The sequence below is a fragment of the Epinephelus fuscoguttatus genome, linkage group LG23 (genome assembly GCF_011397635.1).
Source record: "Epinephelus fuscoguttatus linkage group LG23, E.fuscoguttatus.final_Chr_v1".
NCBI lineage: Eukaryota > Metazoa > Chordata > Actinopteri > Perciformes > Serranidae > Epinephelus > Epinephelus fuscoguttatus.
Window position 1 is genome coordinate 26,172,855 of NC_064774.1, and position 25,847 is coordinate 26,198,701.

The 25,847-nt window shown below is 43.7% G+C and overlaps 1 protein-coding gene across 3 annotated transcripts in view; it reads right to left on the bottom strand.

The window, feature by feature from the left end:
• kdm6ba (lysine (K)-specific demethylase 6B, a) overlaps window positions 1-25,847 on the bottom strand; it is a 122,729-nt gene that overhangs the window by 28,516 nt on the left and 68,366 nt on the right. For 2 of the 3 annotated variants that reach the window (XM_049567515.1, XM_049567512.1), the window contains exon 5: window positions 3,845-3,903. The gene's annotated coding sequence lies outside the window, so the exon portion shown is untranslated. Of the gene's footprint in view, window positions 1-3,844; window positions 3,904-25,147; window positions 25,762-25,847 lie in introns of those variants that run through there. The other variant, XM_049567514.1, reaches the window with a different exon arrangement.

Sequence of the window (25,847 nt, forward strand, 5' to 3'; positions counted from 1 at the left end):
TGTTGAGAAAGAGGAGGGACGCAACACAGTGGGGGTCTTTATGACACTGGGAGGCAGTGAGCTTGTGGATGTTTTGTTTTTGTTTGTTAAAGGCAGTGTGGAGAAATCAGCTCTCTCTCATGGGACAGATACAGCTTACGCAGTACTGTGCAGTCAGCTTTACTTTTATTTTTTTATAGTGTGTCGGCCAAAATGGAAGCATTAGCAGCTGCTAGTATGCCTGCAGAAGTGAGTAAAAGTAGGAGTCTAGTGCAAAAACCGAGAGGCCATTATCATTCTAAGAGACTGTGGAACAAAAGCTTGTGGCAGCTAGAAAAGTCCTAACATGTCTACACATAGGAAATTTCTCTACAAATGGATGGACGTTGTGAAATAAAAAACATTATGGTAATTAAATTCCAGATGATGTAATTATATCCTCAGAAAACCTGCACCCTTAATGCTCTAACCAGTATGTATATTATAATACATCAAGTCAGCTGGAAAGGCTTTTTATAACATCATCTGGAAGCTATTACACCCTGAATTGCTGCAGTCCTTAATTACCCTTCATAGAGTTGTAAACTAGTGCATTCTGTATGGAGGCTGTATATTATCTGCTTCTCACTGTTGGGTAAGTTGTCCTCTCTATTCCTGCACTGGTCTCTCCTGCACAAAAATACTCTGACATGCTGCTCATGCTGCTTGTTTTTTGGAGTTATGTTTTCTATTTATTTATTTTTTCATCTGAGGTTCTTTTGTCTTCTCATATGGCTCCCAGTGCGTAAAATTATTACACTATATCTTCCATTATGCGCGTGGATTGTCTCAAGTGTGTGACTCTGCTTGGCTTTCTGTGTATCAATGTATGTGTGTGTGTGTGATTGCACTGTAAAGAGTGTGGTGGGAGACCATTAGCCCTCAAAAGTGAACAGGAAGAGGATTGCTGATTGATGTGGGCATGGGTGGGACTCTAGTGAACACCCCCCCCCCCCCCCTCCCCCCCACAGACACACACACATAGCTTCCACCAGCTGTTTCTCTCATAGATGCACTATACTGTATATAATAAGAGTCTGAGAATACTAAATGTATGTCTGAGCTCAATTCCCATCCTTCCTCTCCCACAACAAGAGAAGCCAAGGCATTACAGTCTGTCCCGGGGGTCCCGAATGTGTGTGTGTGTGTGTGTGGCAGGAAGGGACAATAAAGGAGAAAAAAGGTTTGTGAAGCACTGTGTGTTTAAGTTCTTACAGCTCTTTGCATGGCTAGCAATTCTGTATTCATGTGTGTAAGGGAGGCAGACGTGTGTGTGTGTGTGTGTGTGTGTGTGTGTGTGGTGGGGACTTTGTGTGTGTAATTAAAGAGATTGGGGACAAGGACAGCTCAGTTCTCACACTCCAAATTTATTTATATATATTTAGCAACTCTCCCATGGGTACAAGCCCCAAAATTCCTGTCATACCAGCCACACACACACACACACACACACACATTAAAAAAATAAACAGCGTGTAATACTGATGAGGTCCAGACACAGCATCAGTCAAAGAAAGAAAGTATGCATGAGTGTTTGTACTCTGCAGTCGTAGGAGACTGTGTCCCTGGTACAGATGGTACTTCTCAGCCTCTGATATGTAGGACTGTGTGTGGGACTGTGTGTGTGTGTGTGTGTGTGTGTGTGTGTGTGTGTGTACATGTGGCATACCGTGAGTCAGCCTTTTGGGTACACTGAAAGACCGTCAGACGCGATAATAATCACCTCCACGCACATACTCACAGAGACACTCCATGAGGAGACAGAGAACCACACAGGCAGTCAGACAGACAGACGGGCTTAGCACACCCACATATAGCAGCCATGTAGCCGGCTGAATGGAGCGCTACAGCACTGATAATTAGAACCCTTATTCAAGGGGAGAGGGGCCGACAGGGAGCCCGGCTTTCCCTCTAGTTCCTCAAACAACTGGCTAATCCCGACTGTAGCTCTGTGATAAGCTAAGTACTCCAGTCCTGCTTAATATACTCACTATCCTAAAGTTATACACAGTGAAAAGTAAACTCCACTTAGAGGAGCTTAAAAAGCTCAGATGTCTAATTGGTTGATTTTCCTCTTAAAAGGTAAAAAGATGGGCACCAAAATCATCCATATGTCCCTGGTTGGTAGATAACTGGTGTTCATGCTACATGCTAATACTTGAACATACACTATGTTGAGTTTAAGCAAGCGGCAAACATTCAGTAGCGTGAAAATGAGCTCAGAGCAGCTCTGAAGCTAAATGTTGACTGTGATGTGGACTAAGTCTGGATGTTATGTGTGAAGGACTGGTACAAATATAGTGTCAAATAACTTTATTCCCCCGATCCACCAAAATTAGTGTGTGTATTCAGGTTTTTTAACATGGGAACATGGGTGATAGACTCCTTTCCCATTGCCAGGTGACTAGACCCTTGTATACCGCTTTGCAGTGGACAAGCATGCCTTTATATTCTTATACTGGTGTGTCACGTTCGACATCAAGGACACGCCAGAAAACAGGTTAGTAAACAGTGCTACAGCATGGAGGCCAGAGAAAATGTGATGGTGGTTACCTCTTTTTGAAATCTTGTACTTAGTCAGTATCTCTTTCAAAGTCGGTGCTAACTAAATCTGGATCAATGTTCAAGCTGTGTTTGGGTGGAGATGGGTGGTATTTTGTGGTGGCCCAATATTGCATCGTGCTACCAAAAGGGCTAAAATTAGCAGTGTGTTGAATTTCCATTTCTGATGATCAAAACCGATTAGAGCTTGAGTCAATACATGCCCATGACTACTGCAGAGTCATTTGTCCCAGGACGGCACTATGCCAAACATATCGAAATAAGCTTTCAGAATAAAGTGAACTATAACCGTAGTTTCATGAAGCCTAAGCTGACTTATTCAAACTGCTTGTTTTGTCTAACCAACAGTTCAAAACCAAAAGGAAAATCATTTACTACCATAAAAGACTAAGAAAAATAGAAATCATTCACATTTGGGTGACTTGAACCAGAACATTCTGGTCTTTTTGCTTAAAAATATCTTCAAGAATTAACTTATTAATCATTTCAGCTCTAATTATACTGAAGTTATGTATTCCTAACAAGGTAGTCTGCAGTAATGTGGCCTATCTGTGACCTATGTGATCATTCTGGCATTCAAAGCACCACACAGAGCGTGCAAGTTATTGACCTTTCTCACTCTAATGTGGCTTTGAAGAGCAAAGAGTTAAACATTTGATATCTGACTCAGAGGTCTTTAAGTACACAACTCTCTGAGGACTTACAAAACAACACACACACACACACACACACACACACACACACACACACACACACACACGTGCGCTTATTCAAGGGAATAGTTGATTTTGTGTGTGTGAGAGGTTGTAAAAAGAGCACACCCTTGATTTCACAACCCACTACCTTCTTTACTAATGAATGTATGTGTGTGTGTGTGTGTGTGTGTGTGTGTGTGTGTGTAATGCACTCTCTGTGTTTTACTCCTACTCTGTCTTACTCACTCTCTTCTGACACATCACCTTGTTGCACTAACTGTAACCTACAAACTATACAATGGAGCCTCTGTGTGTGAGGGTGTATACCTACTTAGCTATTACCTGTTATCAAATATTGATAGCTAAATCCAGATGGTTGATAAAAAGATTGAAAAACCACATGAAAAAAACTTTGAAGTAGTGAATTGATTATTATAAAATCATAAAATTAACACTGTAGCGTCCATGCGTGTGTGTGTGTGGGCAGTGCTGTGTGTTTGCAGATGAAAGAAATGACAGTTAGACTTAAACCAGAGTAGAGTTCAGTGTGTAAACTGTAAGATCCTTACCTGATCATGGGTAATGTAGTCTGTCTCTTTCAGCAGGCCACCATGACACCTCCAACCTCCTGAAACAACAACATGGAGGAACAAAGGTCAGGATAGAGGTCAAACAGTGTTAACCACAGCAGCAGGGAGGAGCTGGACACACTGGACACTTAATTGAAAATGATTTCTTGATCAACATTCATACACACATGTAAAATCAGTCTCTATGAACTGAAGTCAATAGAAAGTGTACGCTTTGGTTTGGTAAACATATTCAGCAATTTTTGCTCACTGAGTTTTTCTGCAAATCTGTGGTTTAAAATTGGTCTACAGTGATGTGTGATGGGGATGATGGAGTGTTTCTATTTTCACTTTTAGTCAAAACTAGGTCAAACACGTCCATGACATTCCAGTGTGAGTTGAAGCAGTGGTCAGCTATTCATCAGCACTTCAGTTGAGGGTTAAAAGGTCAACACCTTGTTCTGCCTACACAGGACAACCAGCGCTCATTTTTTATTCCATTCGTCTGTTTCATCATGATGTGTGATGTTTGCTGACTGTTCCGTGGTCATGATGTTGTCGATATGTAATTCAATGTGGCTTATGAAACCACAATGGGTGTGTGTGTGTGTGTGTGTGTCAGCCAAAATGCACAGCAGGGCCTGGACCAGCGCTGTGGCCATCTGTGTGTGTGTTCCTCATGTGCCGCCTGTTCAGTGATTCACAGTGTCAGTGCTGGGCCACATGACTGAGAACAGGTGGCACTCTGGTGTACCTCCCCACCCCCAACACATACACACATAAAAACACACACACCTCCACTTGCACCCTGAGAACACACGGCACCTGTGATGGTGCTCAAACACTAAAGCGGACATGGTTACATGCAAATGCACCACATACACCGCAGACATAGAGAAAGAGAGGAGCAACTTGACACACACACTTTCTATCTCTCTTATAAACTAAGAATTTGCCCTTTTGACAAATGCTTGTGGCTGAAACTTGTCACTACCTAAATGTCACCACCTCTCTTGACCTTCTCCTCCTCACACTTCACATGTAACCTGCTCTGTTTCCTCCTCTCTCCTTCTGTAACATCTGTGACCTTTGACATACAGACACAAAGACACTGCATCCATTTTGCATTATTAGAAATTTACTAACTTTTTTGGTGACTGTACTTTTAGTCAATGTGCATGCTAAAGTGTTAACAGCAAAGGCAATGATCTGTGTGGATGAATTTGGTGTCTGTTTCCGCACACCAATCTGTCCAAACTGAAACCTCTCTCTTTCATGCCTCTCATTTTTCCTTTCTCATTCTTCTATTTTCTTCCTCTCCTGTCTGTCTTTCTTTCACTCTGATATTCTACCTACAGGGCTGCAACATAAAACACACCCACACACGGCGGCTTCCATATGTTTCTCTATTGAGCTTGTGCACACAGAACCAACGCATTATACATAGCCTAAGGCAGCTTGGGTGCATGTGTATTTGAGTGTGTGTGTGACAGTTGTGTCAATACAAGGCAGATATAGCTGGCTCAGCCCTCTCTGATCTTGCAGCCTGGTGGTTAAGGCCCCAAACCTTTGAACTCAAGGTCAAATGTCACATCCCCTAAAGGGCCACAGCTGGCCACACTGTAAAGGTGGACTGGCTGCATGTGTACGTAGGTGGGTGAAGGAGAATGTGTGTGAACAGGGCCACCCTAAAAGACAGCATGCCAGAGCGTGCAAGTGTATGTGTTGGAGGCTGAATTGTTGCAAGGGTAGAATATATTCTTTCGTGACACATTGAATAAATGTCACAAGCTTTGACATAATCATTTGACCTTGATCAATATCAGGACTGTGGGGAGAGAAGGAAGGGGGAGGGTTGTGTGAAAGATAAAGAGACAGTTAAAGAGAGAAAGAGAGACCTTGAAGAAGGGAGGCGTGGTAAGGCTTAAGCGAAATACAAATTTAGAGAAAAGGTAACAAAGTACTGTTTTAAATTAAAATTGTACTGAAACAGCGAGATAAAGACAGAGACCATGTGAGAGCAGACATGAGAAAGATAATAAAAGGCTGAGCGAGCGAGAGATAGAAAGATATATAAAGTGGTGTTTATCTTTTGTCTGTAAAGGTTAACCAGTGGGAGCATCTCCCTTTGACATTAACCAGCACAGGGAGAGAGGCAGAGGGGTGGAGCCACAAAGACTCTGCTCAGAGGTGGAGAGCAGCAGAGATGTAGAGGCTGAGAGGGATGGGAGGAGGAGGATGGAGTAAAAGCCTTGAGCCAGACAAAAGATGAAAAAGGAGGAAAAACCAAGATAGGCTGAGAGAGATAAGGAAAGAGTGAAAACAGAACAGGACTGGTTTGACAGAGACAGATGGGGAAATGACAGAATTTAGTGTTAGGGTTGTGCAGAGATGCCTAACGAGGCATTCAGACCAAAAACAGCACTTAAAAGCAATGGCCTCTGTTAGTGTGTTGCTAGAGGCACAGTAAGAAGATGAAATATGATCCAGGAAGTCCAGTTTGAGTAGTAGATGAAGATAAATAGTTTGAAGCTATAATACTACACAATGATTTCAAATATAATGCAGCAGCATTTTACAACTCTGAAAATCATGAGGGTAAGAATCAGTCGATCCACTGCTGACAGTCACGTTAGTATGTTACTGTGAATGTGGAGCCAGGTTTAACTTTTTTATGCTGTGCTTTCTTTTGTAAGCACAGCAACCAATATAGTACTTCTAATATAGTACTTCCATAATAGTACTTCATTTGATACCCAAAGTGTGATTAAAGTGGCAAAGGTTTTGGTGGCATCTCAGCACATGGACATGCAAACTCTGTCAAACAAACTGCGCTCGACTTTAACACCCCACAGACCGCATGGATCTTAGCTGCTGCTGCCGTGGGAGTGTGAGCTCCATGCCAGGAAAAGTTGTAAGAGTACGCCCAGCCGCACACAAAATCACAGCGCCAGCTCTAAGCAACCCATAGCTAACAGTCGAGCCATTTCGGTGTCAGTGGGAGTTTGTTGGGACTTTTGGATTTCATGTTGGATGTTAGTCACTGCTGCTGTGTGAGCTCATGCTAACTTGGCAGACGCTGAGCTGACTGCTCGTCGAGGAGAGCAGCTCCAGGGACGGCAGCAACAGAATAAACACTTATCTGGCAAGGAGTCGAGATGGTGAGGAATCAGACCTCTAGCACAGAAAGAAATGAATACAGATATCGTTTCACTAGAGACATTTTGATACGACTTGGGTTATTTTGGATGATACCTTAAAAGGTACTGAGGACCGAAACCCAGCCCTAGCTACTGTGATATATACATAGATGCCAGATAAATTATCCAATCCAAGAGCCACAAAAATGAGGTGAATTGGCAGGAAGAAAACACCTTGAGAAAACATATAGTCATCCGGCTTGTTAGGCAAACACACCATCTTTTCTTAGAAAATCTATAAAACATCAAACTGTCTAAAGTGCTGTTGTCTAACAATACACCTCAAGGCTACACACCCAGGTATTCCACCCCTAAAACACACACATATATATACACTCTACAAACACACACAAACTCGTGAACATATGCTGCACATAGGCATTTAAGTACAAACACTTCTATCGACCTGATGCAAAGGGACGATCTGACACCTGTGTTCCTTTTTTAAGGAGCACCGTCTTACTGCTTTGCTGTGTGCTGTACATTTGGACCTACGGTACAATAAAATCAGCTTAAAGCATTCACCTCATGGCAAGCACACACATCTCAGCATGTGTGTGCTTGCATGGCGTGAGTGAAATAGCCATGCTTGGGCTGCTCCAGCCCTTAGTCACTAGTGATTCAGTAGGTCTCTTCAAGTTAGGGCAGCAAGCTTCATACCTGCACACACACACACACGTAAAATAGCAGGCTGCTGCAGGAGTGTTGGTAAATGACAGGGTTTTCTTCTTCAGTGTCTTTCAGCCTACATTCACTGTCTGCCTGTGTGTCTCTCTGTTCCATGGCCATTTGTCTGCTGTCTTTGCTGTTGTGTACTTAAAGGCGGCCACTCAGAACAGGTAAATCCTTGAATGAAGCTTTAGTCACCAGCCTGGGGGCAGTTACTACAATATAAGCTCTGATCAGCATGCACACATCAAGGAGCTAATTGTGAGTGAAGACACTTTGTTTTGTGAACAACTTGGAATGCTGTCACACCGCATCCTGAACTTGTGTGTGAGATCAGAATGCGGGTAGATAAGGACAGTTGTGAGAGGCTGCTGTTGTTCAAACTGTCTGAAGGACAGAGGGGGGTGGTTACTTCCCCTCTGTGGTGGTTGATCATAAAGTGAACCAATGCCAACAAGGCATTCATTCAATTGGATGGTTAAAACTGTTTGGACTGGATCTTATCTTTGGTTCCATGTTTTTATCCAGTCTATATTTTAAACCTCAAAAACAGAAAGAGATGTTAAGACTCATCTGTTTTTGCACTTTCTGTCAGATCTGTTGCCATTTAAGAAACTACATGGCTAATATATATCAAATGTCATGCCACTCAAGCCCAATAAACTGATTTAAACTGAGTGGAGAATGTATTATTTTGTGTGCATGCATGAGAGGCAGCAAGTCTGTTTTCTTGCCTGTAAACATGCATGAGTTTGGGAGGCCGGAGCTGGCAGAGCTACAGACAGTGAGGAGGAGTGTCAGGTCGACTGTGGTCGGGGCTGTTTTGGCTCGGTGAACTTCTGCCACATGGCTTCAGTAAAAGGTCATGGTCAAAACCACGCCTGGCTCACAAACCATCACACCCACTCTGACTCCCACACACGCATTCGTGCGACAAACGAGGGGATAGACAAGACAGACAGGCTGACTTCCTCTTTGGGGACAAGCAGGAAAATGACACCCACTTTGAGAAGAGGAGGGTGACAGACAGACTTACCGACTAGAGCCACACCACATACACACCAAAACTGTACGAGAACCCAGCAGCCCTGAGCCCACAGCCAGACAAATAGGAAGACAGAGAGACAGACACAGAGGAGGAGACAAGAATGAACAGTTGGTAATAAATTGTGTCTAGACAGACGCTAATGAAAGCAGCCGGGCTGTGGCCGCTGCCAAAATCAAGACCTGTGAACAGTATGATTGTGTATGTGTGTGTGTGTGTGTGAGACAGAGAGACTTTGTGTGTGTGTGAAAAATGTTTGTGCAAGCACAAGTAAATGAGCCTTTGATGAATATAACCCTTTTAACACTTGACATGCGCTGTTTTTACCCTCAATCTCCTTTCTCTTTCTCTCTCTTGCTCTCTCTCTCACACATACGCACACACACACACACACACACAAACCACAGCACGGCAGCCGAACAGAGTGTGTACCTCACAGCTGTAGGCAGCATTCAGAGCCACAGCAGTTGATGCCGGCACAGTCTTGTGACGTCAAGCCTCTAAAATTAAGCATGGCTTTACCGTCAGACTCCGAAACTCTGACTTGTCAGCTCCATCCCTAAAAACAGCATCCAGCAAACCTGGGTGCTGAAACACTTAGCAGAGCTCTAACACCCCTGGCCAAGCATGAATAAAACAGCAGTGAGATGCTTGAATACTTTTTTCTTCTTGTGGCACCATCAGGCCAAGGTTTCCATTTGTTCAGAGAAATGATGAACTGTTTTTGGACAATAAATCATGACAGCAGATTTTCATGACATTTGCTGACCACATGCATGCTCCAAATGGGCTGAAACCCTTGGGAAAACCTTATCTGACTGCCACCAAAAATGCACATCTGGCTGCAGAGATTATACCATGTCACTACAAAATGGTGGAAACATGGCTTTGTAATGGCAAAATGTTGAGAGCTGGTCACCTTTTAGTGTCAAACAAACATGTAGAGACACTGGTTGTGCTGATCTCTCAAGCTTATGACATGCATATTACTCTACAGTATAACATTTGTTAGCAATATAACTCTCTGAACACTATAGACTGAATGTGCTGACATGGTGCTGGTAGCTCAAAAACAACAACATTAGAAGGAAGAGGAGCAGGCAGCCAGCATGCCTAAACTCGCTTCACACTGTCTGAGAAATGTGGCCTGAGGCATCCCCTTCATACGAGCTAAACAAAATAAACACATTAGAAAAAGAAGAAAAGAAAGTGATATTTTTGTCAAGGGTGATAAGTGGAGGGACTCTAATAATGAGTCATAACAACACTTTCTTCACCCTTTAAAATGTGCATGTGTGTTTGTGTGTGTGCAATATGAAGAGGGAGTGGGCAGAGTTTATGAGGAAGGTGTGTTTAAAACTGGAGGCATTAGCCCAAGATGCACTCTTACTGTCTCTGGTGCTGAGTGTTTGATTGTGCATGTGTGTGTGAGGCAAATTTGGAGAGTGGTCAGACAAGCCCTGCCAAGCCCACATACCAGTGCAGAGGTGCTAAACTGTACTATCCAGTTGCACAATGCCATTTAAGTTAACCGTCACATACCAAAAAGACTGACTCAGGCTTTTATAATCATACCGCTGTGTGTGTCCGCTCCAAACCGCAATGATTTCATACCTAATAAATATAAAAGGCTCAGTATGGAAATTTCTAATTTGCAAAACAGCCACACGGGGTGAGTTTAACAATGATCTGTTTGAAAGTGAGCTGAGAAACAGCATGTGAAAGAGCAGCAGAGTGTTTTTGTATAGGTTACTGTGTGTGTGTGTGTGTGTGTGTGTGTGTGTGTGTGTGTGTGTGGCTTGTGCTGCATCTTCTGCATCTGCTCACAAAGACTTCTTTATCTTCTGTGGCACACGTGATCCCCACATGGTGGCTCATACCGTCTTCACAGGACCCCCCACACACACAAAGACACACACACACACACACTCTCATTATGTACTCGCACAATATGACAGGCACTCAATCACTTTCACCAGCAAGTAAGCATACAGCCCCATAATGTATACACACCAACCCCGCCCCCCTCCTTCTCTGTGTCTGTATGGTGAGGCTCTTCCTACAGGCTGCGTCCTTAAAGGCACAGTATCTGGGCATTTAAAGGGGAGGGAGGCCGTCTCGCTGCCCTCCAGACACTGTGACCCCACACTTCCTGTGCTGGGTAGGCGCCACAGCAGACGGGCACACACACATCCATGCACACACACAGTTCCATACATAATCACACAACAGAGCATATGTGGGATATCTCAATGTGGGGTGGCGAGCCCCTCCCCACCTTATCTGTCACTACTCAGCGTGTATCTATCAAGGTGGAAATGCCATAACAAAGAAACTAAGTCAAGCGAGGAGACAGAAAGCAGAACAGAACAAAACAGAGAGAAGCTCTGCAGAAATCTATTTCATGGTTTGGCTGAGAAACGTTTCACTTCGTCAGTCTCACGAAACCTGAGGAACATAATCTAACCTGACTTTAGAATAATCTAGGGTTTCATTTTATCCACACTGGAAAGAAACATAACCTAACGATCTTTAATATTGCAGCCCCTTTACCACACTCTATTATACTGGACATCTCAGTGGAAACAAAGCAATTTATTTGAATACCCTGCACGCCTTACTGTTAGCTGTAATATTGTAATATCACTCTGCTCTTGCACTTGAAATAAATCAGCTAAATGCCTGAAATAAAAATGAAAAATTAAAGTGGGGAAAATGCTTAGAGTGGGAGAATTCTTTTGATGGTCAATGACCAGCTCTCCTGAGTCTTATAAAATTGTGCCTTGACATCAGTGTGAGAGCTGCTGATGTCAGCGGCGGGTCTTGTTGTGTGTGTGTGTGTTCATGAGTGTGTGCCATGATCATAATGTTCCTGCGGTGTTGATACATTTGATACCAGCATGAAAAATGAATGGCCGATATGAGCGCTGTCATGTCAAATATAAATAACCAAAGACAGCTATAAATATTGAAACGGTGTGTGTAGTGTTACGTGTGTGTGTTGGATAGAGTATGACTATAACATGCTGGAGGAGGGACTTGAGTGACTCTATACTGGGGCCGGATTTCTACCATTTGCAAATCTTTCAGCGTCGCCATGGAAATACTCTGCCAATCTGTTGTAATCATTTCTGTAATCCTCTTCCATAGGAATTCAAGTGCAGGCAACCTTATGAATACACATCACATGCATGCACAAAGAAAACCCCCCCCACACACACCTAGGTAATGCTAATGCTGCACTTGATCCTTCTACATCTTGTACTGTGTCTTTATTTGTGCAGTATGCATGACTCTGTCCTTGTATTTGAAATGTGTGCGCGTGTGTGCATGAGTGCATAACCATGTTTCCAAGACATGCCCATGTGTGTGTGTGTTTGTGTGTGCGTAAATGTGTGTCCTTGACCAGCTGCACAGGGCAGAGGAAATGAGGCGGAACTCAATCTGGTCCACACCTGTCTGTCTCTCCCTCTGGAGGGAGGAGCCTAGGGCCTCACAGGAACACACACACACACACACACACACACACACACACACACACACACACACACACACACACGTGCACTGCTCACATTCTGTATGAGCAGATAGATTATGCATGCAGCAGCCAGCTAAGGAGCTTGGATCTATTAATGTATGCACCGAGACAGTTTTATGTTTGTGTACGCTTATTGAGTGAGAGGAAGGACAGCGAAAGAGAGAGCAATGATGTGTATTTGTGTTTGTGCTGCATGATGGGTTGAGAGAGAGAGAGAGGGAGAGATATTAAAAGAGTGACACACACATTAAGTATAGAGAAAGAGAGGATGACAGAGACAGGCGAGAGGGGAAGACTCCTTTAGGACAAAGCAGACAGAAGCGAGGGATGAGGTGGAGGGAGGGAAGATGAAGAGATCGGGGATGACAGTGTAAGCCACACAAGGACAGAGAGAGAGAGAGAGAGAGAGAGAGAGAGAGAGAGATTGCACTGGTATGGGAGGGTGGGGGTGAGGGGGGGTTACTCCGGGACGCCAGAACCCAGTGACATGACACAGATGCACTGTGCTACTGTGCAGAGAGCAGAGGGGAGGAGGGTGTAGAGCGACAGAGGAGGAGAAGAAGAAGAAGAAGAGGGGGATGGGTGTGTGCGAGCTCACTGCCTCTCTGCTCTTCACTATTCTGCAGAGAAGAAGATGGTAGGCTCAGTGTAGAGATGAAAACATGTCTTCTCATGTCAAAAGAGCTGCATGTACTATCAATCCATCACTGTAGAGTATTTCTAGAATTACTGTCAACCTGGTGGTAGACACAGCAGTGGGACTTTTAACAAATTCAGATGAGATCATATCACCCCTGGCCTCTCCTCACTGGTCAGTTTTTGGGTTGGTTTTTGCTGATCTCCTTATAAGTCATTTCCACAGAAAAGGTTCTAAATCCCAGTTTGAGACTGGAGCCAAAATGATACTTTGGGCATTTGTGCTGCAAAGGTCCGCAAAGACCTCCCTGGCATAAATTTTGTCAGCGACTCATGTCTGAAGACCGTACACGCCTACAAACCGAGTGCACAAACCATATGTACAATATGTCCGTGTACAACATGTCTGCGTATGTAGACACTCAAGTAAGAAACTGGGCTTTTGAAGTCAGGCTGCCTCAGCTCAAAAACATCTTTTAAATGTCTTCTGCTCTGGTTGCACTGTTAGTGGAAAATTCATTTTATATATCGATCTGCTAGATGAAGCTCCTCAACAACTTAAAATTGTCTCTCTCAGGGTTGCCTAGTTTATTGCCCTGACTTAATTTCCTTTCTGCATAAGCGATTCTGATTGAGATATTAAAATGTATTACAATGATATAATGCATGCATCTCTTTCCATGTGCTGCAGCCTTAACATGGATCTGCTTGCAGTTCAGACTTGTGCCATGTTGAAAATGTCGGAGAAATGTTGCTCTGGTGTTCCGTCCCAGTAAGACTGTTGTCATGACTTTTATGTAAACGTGACTCAGGTGCATATTCAGACATGAGACAGTATCAGTACTCAATACTAGGTAGTATTGAAACTTCTCCGTTCAAACAACACCTGCATTTAGTCCTTTTTATATCCACATAAAACAACTATCTATATGGTTTTGCTTACAGTCAATCACCGCCAACATTCTTCAAATTAATGTGACGTGTTACCGCAGCAGCTACAACACATACAGTCTGTGGTGTGGCGAAGTCAAGCGCGGCGTATTTAACAGAGTTAGCAGTTGGCGTACCCAGATGCCACCAACACGTTCAACAGTATGGCTATACTACACGCCTGTGGTGTCTGGTGGCATTTAATGCAAATGAATGCTTCCATTCACATTATAGGCACTGAATGAAGTAGAAAAAAGGTATCAAATGAAGAACTCTATTAGTAATGGTGTTACTGTAAGGATACTGGTATTAGTACTGATATTGTATTCTTTTAAAATGATACTCTGCCCTGCATGAAATTAACATAAAGGCGTGTGTCTGAAAGAGGCTATGGAAGGAAAAGCCTCCAATATGTTTACCCTCTTCTGTGAAGCTTTGGTAAACAGAAAGACACCAGGGAGAGACAGAAGAGACAGCTCATGTGTATAGGGTGTATAAGGAATGTAGTCCTACCAACCGTAATAGACACAGAAGCCGCCAGTCATCTCCAACATTAGTCTCACTGGTTTATACAAAGTATACAATAAGATATTACAATTTTACATGCAAACATTTTGTGTAAAACAGATTCAACAGCACACATTGGAGCATATAGAGAAATATAGAGGCCATCTTGTCTACTTGATAACACATACGACCCCCTCCCCCCTCCACACACACACACACACACACACACACAATCTCATTTCCAAGTTGCATGCAGAGAACCTTACAGCAGAAGAATGTGCTTCCACCCACACACACAATCACTTGTACTTCTTTTCACTACAGAATGCCAAACATTAGCATACATATATGCATGCAGGCAGGCTATCAGTCTGCCAACATACAACAGCAGACCTCCATCCATCCATCCCCATTCATCTCATCCCCTGCTTTCCTCCGTCCCTCCCTTCACACCTGCCAGGCCTACAGCAAGGTCACACACCTCAATTACCCTGCGCACACACAACCCAGACACACACATGCACAAAGAGAGAGGGAGTGCGATAGGGAGGGAAGATAAGAAAGGAGGGGGCAAGAGCAGATTTCACGCTGCCATGAGCACTGGCTAGCATGCACCAGTGTTTCTGACATTTTATTTATGATGTGCAATGTTCAGTACCTGCCCTCTCCTCTCTGCTTTATCTCCCTTCTTTGTGTCTCTGGTTCAGACGACCATAAGCATTACTCTTTGATAAACACCTTTAATAGCCCACCTCATGAATAGTAACAAATTACACAGAATATATGCAAGAAAAAAAAACACACAGGAATGTTGCTTACATACTCACTCATTTTTACAGCATGATTACAAATCTAAATGGTGACAATGATGCACTATTTCAAAAGAATACATGTTTTGTTTTCAGTAAAGGGAACATTTTTAATGTCATTTCGTCATGCTCAAGAGTCACTGCAATATTCACAAAAAAATGTGATCACAATATTTTTGCCTGCAGCAATGTAACGCGAGCAGCCACTAAGAGACTTAATAATCAGCGGTTTAACATCACTAATAGTCTGGATATCAGGCTGCAACACTGACACTAATGTGCCTTACAAATAACACATCATGAATCCCAATGTGCCTAATAGCCATATTAATGTACTCGCAGTGAATGTGATCCTCCTATTAGGGCTTTTTGTATCTGCAGGCAGACTGCTGTTCACCCATGCAGCCACGGGAGGCAACCAGCTGTGTTTACACTGTGGGCTAATACAGCCGCCATATGGCAACAGAGTACAGGACGCGCACACACTGCTCCTGGAAACTGCAAACACACTGCCCAAACAGCACACTGCACGCTCTGCCCTATGTTTAAAGCTCCGGTCTGATTGGAAACTTTGAATAAAAGACTCACAGGGGTTGGTCTGAGCCTAAAACTTACGAGTGAGAACAAATCGAAAGATTTCTGACAGACTATTTTGTAGCAGTGGGCAGTGGGATGGTGGAGGACTCCAGTTTGGGCTCATTAGAACCACAACACTGCTACAATATATTAAAACCACCTACACATGTCGGCCTATGGCCATCAGCTGATGAGTGTAGGAGTTTTTAATGTCTTAGCCATCTCTTAATAAAAAGGCTTCTTAAGTCCCAAGCCACTTAAACGCTTGGACATGTTCTTTTATTCCTCAAGAATATATTTAGTTTTTATGTTTCTGCTGAATGAACACAGAAGGCGGAAGAAGACTGATTATGGAGCATTGACCATCTGACAGAGAAGAGATCGAGTACACACACTGTGAAGCTTGTAATTCTATACATCAGTGAAAGAAATCTTGTGGGAGAGTCAGCCTGTCTCATGACCTCCTCCACCCCCCGCCCCACCCGACACGCATACACATACTCTAAACCATATCATATCAGTACAGTATAGGCAGCCTCCAGAGTGACATCTAATACAAGTCAAACAAAGGAAACAGAGAAAATCAATTACAACACCAACACTGACCCCCTGCCAAACACACACCCATCAACTTCTCTCTTCTCTGATGTTTGCAATCAAAGCCATCTGATCACAGCATGTAAGTGTGTGTGTGTGTGTGTGTGTGTGTGTGTGTGTAAGAGAGAGAGACAGATTGCAAAGGCCAATAGAGTTGAGGTTTTGGACAGATGTATTTCTAGGTTTTGATTGACACAGATTTACAAGTTTATGGTTAGAAGGAGGACAGGGGGACAGGACAAGGGAAAGAGGGATGAAAGACAGGAAGAGGGGGAGACGGAAAGGAGAGAAGGCTGTGAACTGAGAGGAGAACATATAGGAGAGAGAGAGAGAGAGAGAGAAGGAGAGGCAGGGTGCAGACAGACAGAGGAGGGATGGAGGGCTCAACTCCTCGAGACAGATCATGTTACCGGTTCGGGGACAAGCAAGCAAACATGCACACATACACACTCACACACGCATACTCAGACCCATAAAAGGTCACAGTGCACCCGCTGCCCTCCAGACACACTCATGCAGAGACACAGGTCTCCTCGTAAACGCTCCAAGACAGACGCAGCTTTGATTTCTCACCCTGTTTTATACACACACACACCAAATGCACACCTGTCATTTCTACAGATGCATCACTGACACTGTTTAACTTCTGAAATAACGTCTACACATACGCACAAAAGGATCTGCTTAACTAAATTTTTAAAAAAGCACTCAAATCACATTAGACAGAAAGTGAAGCTTGTAATACAGTATCAAAATTTGAAAGATTCAACTGGATCTTACCAAAAACACTGACTCCTGTGTGGCTCAGCTGTGACTTGTGACTCGTGTATTGAGAAGAATTGGAGCGAGAGACATTGTGGGACACACATGCGCACATACAAAGGCACAGTTATCATAGAAGTTACACAAGTGAGAGGTGTCAAGGTTCAGTGGGGAACTGGGTTAAAGAGACAGGCAATGTAACACACAGGAGAGAGAGCAAGAGCAGGAGAAGGACAGGAAGAAAGAGGAGAAGGCAGCAAAGAGGAGGCAGCAGGTTGAGTAGAAAAATAATAGAGGAGGGGGTTAACAGGGATGCATAAGTGGGGGAGGGGAAGGCAGACAATGGGGAGGAATTGAGTAAGCTAGAGAGGGGGCAGAAATGAAAGAGGAAGATTAGAGGTAGGAGGAGAGGACACTTCTAAACAAATAATATACAAAGCAAAACTTCCCCCTCCTAGCTGATCAGTTAATTACAGCTGTCACCCTCCACATACACACACGCAAACACACACCATTATCTTCCTTCTCTTCTCTTTTTTATCAACCCTCCACCTCCTTAGAAACATAATCGGGTGAATGCATTACTGTAAGTCAATTAGCTGGATCGATTGAGGTCACCGTGGGGTCACTAACATGTCATAGCCGATGTGTGTATGTGTGTGTTGTTGTTATGCATGTGTCTGTATTGAACATCCACATATGTGTACTAACCTGATTACTGGAGTCAAATGTAGAGGTTAACTGGTGTGTATTGCTGTTTATAGCCCATGTTGCTGGGCTTCTGCTGAGTGTGCAAGTAGCCTATTGTTAGGCATTAAGCATTTGGCTCGATAAAGACTTGTTACTTACTACTTTTTAACATAGTGCTAACTGAAAACTGGAACAAATCTCTTCATGTCCTCATATGCGCAGCCCTGGAGTAAATACACATCATAACATTAAGTGAGTAAAACCAGTGAGACCTGTGAAACAAGGCAGGACTGAACACTGTGTTTCAGTCTTGCATCATCAACAGCAGAAGCCAAACGCATACATACTTGAGAGCAAACTCAGCTCCTGGACAGAGGTTGTGAAAGACACTCACCTTTTCATTCACAAAAATTCCCAGACACACACACACACACACACTCGAGTGCAAAACCTAACCTGGATCTATCTTTGAGAGGAGTCACAAGCACATTGCTTCACACACAAACTCAGATGCAGACACGAGCATAGAGACAACTTCACATGCACAAACAATGAGAAGCTGGGCAGGGCAACAATACTTGATGAGAAACACCACAAATAAACAAATACAGAGAAAACGAAAAGGAGAACAGCACAAGAGCAGAAACCTTCAAAGGGCCTGCACATTTGTTGCGTGCACAATTACAGAGCGCAGTAAAAACACAGGGCATGGGCCAGTTGTCATGTGTTTGTGTGTGTTTATTTGAGTCTTTTTTGGTGCATTTATATTATGCACCTATTTTGTGTGGTTCACATTTTAGGCATTTAGCAGCTGATCCTACCCAGAGTGCAAGCCTCAATGCACATATCAATAACATTACAAGCAGCTATTAATGAATACAGGGAGTGCAACAGAGGGGAAAAACACCTTCCTTTATCTCACCAGTTTTCATGCATCATTGTCTGGGAAATAAAAAAGTACAACACTCAACACACTTTCTAGTGTTTAACCCCCTCAACATTTCTTTTACTTCTTCTCCTCCTCATTCCCTCCCCTTAAATCATAAGGCAGAAAGAACTCTGCATCCTATATTACAGAGCAAGCACACTTTAACAATCCTAAACCATTCACACATTATGCAAGAGACGCTATAAACATACACACAGCTCCACTGTTGACCTTTGCCAAGGAATGATAAAAATCAGCCATGCAGCGAGGACTCAAGAATGCAGACACACACACACACACACACACACACACACACACACACACACACACACACACACACACCTGTGTCAGTCAGTCAGTCAGTCAGTCAGTCACAAGCTCCTTGTTACAGAGGCCAACACAAGAAACCAATATAACAGTCACACAATCTTTGTGTGTTCAGGTGCGTGCGTGCGTGCATGCGTGCGTATGTGTGTAGTGGATTTCGTCTTCCCTCAGCTTGCCAATCCCCCATCTATCCCCAGTAGTAGTGACACGGCCTTCTCCTGACTGAGACAACTGGAAGCCATTACCTTAAATCAACAAACCTCAGCTCGTCTCCATCACACAAAGACGCCATGTGCACACTCAGCATACTACCTCTGCCAATGGCCCTGTATGTGTGTGCGTGTGGGGGTGCATTCAAAATGTCTCAGCATGGATATTTTTCTCTCAGATATCTCTCCATCTCCAGTCCCTTTCTTTTCTCTTGTGCATCTCTCTTGACTACAGCTCAGATCCAGACCAACTTGAAATAATAAGGCCGTCAGGCTGCAGCACGTGGATCTGACCTTCCACCAGACAGCCTAGCCTCTCTGTCTCTGTCTTTCATCATGTCTCTGTCGCTCTCTTTTGTCTTACTCTTTGCTAATCATATACAGCTACCTACACAGGCTAGTTTCTATGGCGGATATTAGCTCCAAGGCCAAAGCTAATCTGCCTGAACCCTCTGACCCCACATAATAGAATTAACCACCTAAGCCTTATCCCTCTGTGCATTAATGGACTGTGCTTTTGAATATCAAACTAGTGTAGTCACAGATAAAGCATCAAACCAGAACATATAGCTACAGAATAAAATACAACTGTTGGTATGTCTGTATGTGTGTGTGTTGTAGAAATACATGCTTCGCAACAGAGCCTGAATCTCAAAGGAACTGGCACAAATTCTGGCAAGTATGCTCTCATAACAGCTGACTGTTGTGCAAGGAGAATACTGTTAGCGCTTGCACCAATGTATATACAGTATTTAATACACCACACTGAACCTTGGAAATCTTTTGAAGACAACACAAGGCCAGCTGGTGCCACCCACTACATGTACAAAACCCCCAATATTTGCTTCAAACACACTGTGTTTAAAGAAGTAACTTGCAAATCTGACTATACATATATGACTGTATTTTTACTCTCTGATGCCCCATGATGTTGCACTTATCTGTCGACTTACAACTGTTAACTAAGGATGCATAATTTATCATTTTGTTTGTAATTTTATCATCATCACAATGTCAACTTGCACAATAAACAAATTGTGAAAGACGACATTGCACTTTGAATATTGTAACAGGTGCTATGTTGTTTGAAACGCACTATGCTATTAGTTCTCTGGCCTTGACATGATATATGTGGGATGCACCGCCGGGAGATTTAAAAATTAGCTGTTAGCAGTTAGCAGCTCCGTCAAAGACGAAGAACAGCGTTCGAAAATGTCTGCAAATTGGGAAAACAATGAGGTGCCGGAGATTCTTGCCATCCAAGCAGAGAACGAGATCAGCTGCAATGTATCTGAGACTGTAAATGATTGTTATTGCCATGTCAATGTCATTGCCAATGTTTGGAAAGTGCTGGTGACAGTTATGTCATATGTCACAAAAGAGGCCAATGCTGTTGTGTTCCAAGTCATGCCCATCACGCCTCTTTTGATTCCGCAATGCCGATATGCTGTCTAAAATCACGCACAGAAAATGTAAAGGCAGTATGAAGAAGGGACTTTGTAGTGGCCCTATGGCGCCATCTCTGTGGAAAAAGGGCTTTAGAATATGATTCTGAATGGTCAACGGAGGAAAGTGTTGCAAGATGAGTGCAGACAAAAGCATGACTGCCAGAGAGAAGCGGGTCCCTTAAAAAATAACAGCACGTCAGCTGTTATGAAATATTTTGAGACATGTATAGCTGCATAAACTGTGTACACGACATGCCCTTACAAACCATGCTCACCACAAATACAAGACAAACCCATCAACTGCTAAAATGCAACACTGTCATGAACAAATTAGGCCACACATAGCAATAATCCACTTTATAATGCATTATACACCGTTGTGATTCACTTTATAAGTAAGAGATGTAACCCTTACCATTAAACCTACCCTTACCTTAACCGTATAATCATTTAACCTAATACTTCATACCTAGCTAAACGATAACTCCACACTTTCTTCAGGACTTTCACTCCCTGACGAAGGGGCAAAGGGGGTGATTGTGTACTGATACGTAGGTATGGTGAGCGAGTCATGTAGCCGCTCCAGCTGTAGCTGTACTTATCTGATTATTTTGGATGCAGGTGCGACGACATGGCACAAGGCCAGATACTGTGCAAGTCAGAGTACACTTTAATATCTGTTTAATCCTCGCAAGTAATATTGTTAGCGCAATATTGTGATAAGTTATCACATAATTCCTCAAATTGTGCAGCCCTACTTTTAACTGCTCTACTAAAGCTTAAACATTTCCTGATCGACACTTTGTGAAGCTGCATAGAAAGTGGCGTGTAGTAATGTGAGCAACAAAGGAAGATGTGTGGGGTAGGCTTTGTCTAAACTAGCAGGAACATCAGCATAACCTTCAAAAGAGAAACACTCAAGGATGAGAAAACATGAATAAACATAAACTCAGTGATCACATGTGAGCAAATGTTGTCACCAAACTTAATAAGTATCTTTATCAGTTACTTTGAAGACTTGAAGACTGAATTGAACTTTCTTCAGTATGTAAAAATTCAAGCACACATCACAACCTGTGTTCCCAGGAAAGATCTGACACCAGAAAGTCCAGTGTATATATGTATATATAACATGTAATATTCTATCAATCAGAGTACCAAACAGATATATTTACATGAGTGTATCTCAAATTATCCCTTGCACACGAGCTGTTATTAGCCCAGCTCCAGCCCCTCTTACCACAGACACAACCCAGCCACGGCGCCAGCCAGCCAGCGATCCTCCCCTCACCTCCACCCCTGAACCTCCTCTCCTGCCTGTCTGCTCCTCTCCTTCTCCTCCCCCTTTTCCCCCCTGTTTTAAACACAAGGCAGCCCACCCCTCCCCCTCTCCTCTTCTCTCTCTCTTCTTTCTGTCTCCCTTTTTCTTCTCCAGGCAGCACACTCAATCACCCTCACCCTCCTCCTCCCCCTGCCATCTCAGCCTCCATTCCAATGAATGCACAATCTCCCCCCTTCAGCCGTGGGGGGACTGCCCCGGGGCTGAGGAGGGGTAGTGAGGAGAGCAGCACACATGCACACACAAATTCAATCACAAAAACACACCCCCTCACCACCATCCCCCCTCTGTGTGTTTGTGTGTACGTGCACATCTGCAGAGGAACACAGAAGCATGGTGGGTGACAGACGGGGGTGGGAGGTTTGGGTGGCGTCCTAATGGCTCTCAGTGCAGGAAATGGCTTGTTGCTACACAGACAGCTCCAGAATCAACTGTCATCATGGGCCAAATCCCCATATTTTATCTGCATCTGCAAAACACACACGATCCCTCACAGCTGGGCCGGGTCACCCCCTCCCCCAACTAATGACTATGCAAAACTGTAGCCTACAGAGAAAAAACAGCCGCCATAATTGAAAGTAATGGAATTTGCCTAGCCACACTATGGATGCAATTACATTGTATTACTTTGTTTTTTTTCTCTGACTAACGACATATCCCTTGTTATTTTATTTTGTATTTTATTTTATTTATCAGTATATTTTTTGTTTTCTCTGTTGTTTTGTTTTCTACTATCAGACAGGACTTTTTTGTTCAGTAGGTTAGGGTGTTAACAGAGATGGGATAATGCACTTTATCAGACTGAACTTTAGACATTTGATTTCAAAATTTGCACATAAATGGTATTTCCTATGAAATGATATAGCAATATTTATGTATTCATATGCCCCACATGGGATTATGGGAGACCACTATATAACTATTGTTTGGCACGATACAGAAATTAAAACTTTATACGATCAATTAAATTTTACTATACCTAAACTTCTCTGTTATGTTTCTGGTGTTCATCTCACCATACAAGTGCTTATTATAGAATATGACTGACCCTTCTGCAACATAATGAGGTCCATTCTGAATCAGGTCTGTTCACAAGATATGTTCAAACATTCATCAGATCATATGATTGAACTTGAAAAAGTAATCCTTCTGAGCATAATCAACTCTGCCATACCATAATGTAATATATCATATCATATCATATTCTTCTGTAATACAGCATTCTCTGTATTCAGTATGGGAACCAGCAGCACAGTATAAACAGATTAGCGCAGCATTAGTGCTGGCTGTGTCCTGTATAAAGTATATCCTAATCGGGCAAGGCTATGTCAGGTAGCGAGCGAGCAGCTATGATGTATTCCAGCCCACAGCAGGCGACCCTGGCTGAACCGCGCCTGGCACGCCATTGGATATTGGATAATCGCAGTTGGACAGGAAGTGGTGGAGGAATAAAAAAAGAAAGACAAGGAAAAAAAGGGAAGGAGAAATGTCAGAGAGTAGAGGATGCTCTACTTCCGCTGGTAATGAACTAATGAAAAGAGAGAAAGGAGGAAATTCCCCAAGGGGGTGGGGGGCAGGAAGGGTGGGGGAGGCAAATGGAATAGTAACAGTGATTTTGCCTTGTGTGTGGAAGTGAGTGTGCGCATGTGCGGGCCGGGCGCTCACGTGTGTGGAGGAGTACTGTAGGGATCAGTTTACAGTAGTACGCGTGAGATGTCTTTCTAGTGAAGCTTTATTCTAGGAATATTTGTATTGGTTGAAACGGGGGGGGGCGCACAGATTTAATTAGGACAGAGACCAATGCACACACACATGCACACACAGTCACACACTGACACCAATATTAGCTCCAGGCAGACGCCGGCACAAGTGTTGTGTTTCTCACACTCTCGCGTAGGGAGGAGCACATGCACACGCGCGCACAAACACACACACACAAGCACGCAGAGCAGAGCGCCAGCTCCTATTAGCTCTTTATATATCAGTAACACACACAAACACACACATTTACAAAACGGGTGCTGACCGCAGACCAGACTACTGACAAGAACAAGCTGAAAGCCCCCAGACCACAACGCGCTGGATGGGACAACACACACTTTGTAGTACTGAGCTCTGTGTGTGTTTAACTATGTGTAAGAAGCTGATGGGAGCCGGCATTTGTGTGTGTGCGCGTGTGTTTGTGCAGAAGAGACAGGCATTCACTGATTAATGCTTAGGCAGCAAAGTCACAGGACCCAAGTTCAATACAGTCACCTGCCTATTTCATGATGGAGAGATGAAGAAAGGAGAGTGAAAAAATGAAAAGGAGAGGAAAAGGAAAAGAGGAGGAAAAAGAAAGAGAGAAACCTTTTGTGCAAACTGGCACTTAAATCAGTGAGGAGCGAGGAGTGAAGATGAAAGAGAGAGAAAAGACGTGCGTTAAGAGGGAGAAGGAGTAAAAAGGGATGGGAAAAGGGAGACAAAGAGGTGGCGAAGTAAAAATTAACTACTTTTGTGTTTTGTTTTCCGCGCCGGTGAGCCAGCTGGCTGCATAGCCGTCAGGGGTATTTAAATGGCCCGGCTCTGACATGAACCACTGGTTTTAAACTAACATGTTGGAACCTTCAGCACTCCTCCTGATAGAATTCTCTTTTAATTGCCAGGAAATGACAATTACTTCAAAACCTGAATATTTGCTTTCATGGAAGGCACTAGCAGACATTATCAAAGACTACAGGAGCTTTCACTCTCTCCACCTTCAATACACAACCGGCCAGGACGGGACAAATCTTTTACCAAAAAGGAGCTCTGCAGTCCAGTGCTTGTCTATTTTGGGGCATCCTTCACATGCAAAAGTTTGGGAAGCCCCGTGACATAAACATTCAAGCCTGTCCACAAAGACACACACACATGCACACACAGCCCCAGCTGGAGCACACAAGCTCCCTTTGTGCTGCATTCCTCACGCCTTTTAGCCTTAGCTTCAGCCTTTAGCTTAGCTCCTCTCCATCTGCACACACACATACACACACAGCAACTTTCTCCTGCTTTTGTCTGCAGAGCAGTAGCGGTGAAACAGCTGAGAGCTTGTGGATAGGAAGCTTGTCTTACCGTGGCCGGGCTCGGGTCGAGCTCACAGGGAGACGCAGGGTCGGCTCGTTGGTGTAAAATCCCAAAGAGGTTTGTTAAAGCGTCAGCCAGCTCAGCAGATTCCCACTACCTTTCCTTTCCTTTCCTCTCCTGCTGCCTGCCTGCCTGCGCTCCCAGCTTTGTGTGTGCCTTGTATTTTCCCTTTAAATTGCACGGGCTGCCTCCCCCCACCTCCTCAGCACTCACACATACGCACCGAGCCAGCACACAAAACACACACTGCTCCTGAATATGACACTGTTGTCAAAAGCATGCAGTGCTCTTGTTGTTGTTGGTATACATTTTTTTTCTTACTCTACAGCCTGCAAGGGAAAAAGAAAAAAAAAACAGACCAAAATAGAAATCCTTTGTCTTTTTTCCTCACTCCCTCTCTAAAAAATAAGTGACTCTCGTTTTAGATCCTCTTCTTCCTCTCCTCCTCTGTCTGTGTTTCTCTTCCTCACCCTCTCTCTATCTCTCTATATTCTGTCTCGCTTTTTTTCCCCCACTCAGTAGTCAAACAAAGAAAGGAAAGGAACAGAGCGAGCGCACACACGCGCACAAACACACACAGACATACACAACACACATTCGCTTGCTGCTTTCTCTCTCCCTCTCTCACATACACATGCACAGGCTCGGAGCCCAACCCCCCAGCCTGCCTCCCTCTGATTTTTTTTTT